Genomic DNA, 1153 nt, shown 5'->3' with positions numbered 1-1153 from the left:
CAGGATATGAAATCAAAACCAGAATCAAATCCTGGGGGAGAGGATGGTGAAGATGGTACCACCATCAAAGATCTGAAAGATCTAAAGGATGTCAAGTCTCAGATTTGATTCTTTTTAATCTAAGTTTAATAGAGACCAGTTTTTCAGTACTTGTAAAACCATTCAGCCACACTTTCATGTCCATGTCAGTTCAACGAACTGATTCAAAAAAATTACCTCAACGTGTAAGGAGAAAAGTCTGTGCGATCATTTTAAACCACGAAGTTATCTTGATTACACCATTGGCTCCTTTTCTCAAGAGTCCTCTAGTTCTTCCTTGGACACGTAACAATAGCTCTTAATCCCACAGGGATAGGAATCCAAAGCTACGTTCTTCCTCACAAACAAAATGTACCCAATTTCACCCCAAATATCATCAGATTGATCCTTGTAGTGAATTTGCGTTAAAAAATTAACGTCTTCTGGGGAAACCTGCGCCATGGGAATTGCTAATTCAGCTTTTAAAGACCTCTGTGCTGCCCTTAGTCCAATTGCATCATTTTCTTCAAGTTCTCCTTTATGACTTAATGGATAACTACAAGTGTTGGTAAAACAACCTGGAAAGGAAATTTTAGCATCTGACCTCTGCTGTAGCAGTAGCTTATTTTCTGTGTTGAATATGATGACACTTAAGGCTCAGGGCAATAGTCTTTTCTCAATGTTTTCATTCAAGTCAGAATTCATTTTGGCTCTAGGTCCAATTTTGTTGTAATTTTCATGGATAAGAATATATATCGCTGCCGGAAATGAAAACTGTTGCTCATCAAAATTGCCAATATTTATTTCAGGCATTGTTAGCACATGTCTGTTCTGTCCTGAATATCCTTGCTTCTCCAGGACCTGCAGGTCACCGTTGATTGGCTCAAAGGTAACTCCTACCCAAGATTTTCTTTCTCACACTTTGCCACAGGTGATTGGTTCAAGGATGGGAAACTGAATCAGTGATTCTCTCCTGTAGAGATTGCTGAATGGGATCCATAAGAGTGGACTTAGTCACTTTCCAAATGGTTGCACGGTAGAGCACAAATTTGTCCTTTTCTCTGTCTATGTTTTCTGTCTTGTGGCTAGAAAAAGCCCGTCCACAGAGAAAAGAAAGTGGTGGACTCACAGGAGG

At 39.5% G+C, this 1153-nt stretch overlaps 1 pseudogene; it reads right to left on the bottom strand.

The window, feature by feature from the left end:
* Nucleotides 1-217: 217 nt before the first annotated feature.
* Nucleotides 218-846, bottom strand: LOC136118450 (isopentenyl-diphosphate Delta-isomerase 1-like; annotated as a pseudogene).
* Nucleotides 847-1153: the final 307 nt, after the last annotated feature.

The sequence above is a fragment of the Phocoena phocoena genome, chromosome 1 (genome assembly GCF_963924675.1).
Source record: "Phocoena phocoena chromosome 1, mPhoPho1.1, whole genome shotgun sequence".
In the NCBI taxonomy this organism is placed as follows: Eukaryota; Metazoa; Chordata; class Mammalia; order Artiodactyla; family Phocoenidae; genus Phocoena; species Phocoena phocoena.
This window is presented reverse-complemented; position numbering and strand designations above follow the sequence as displayed.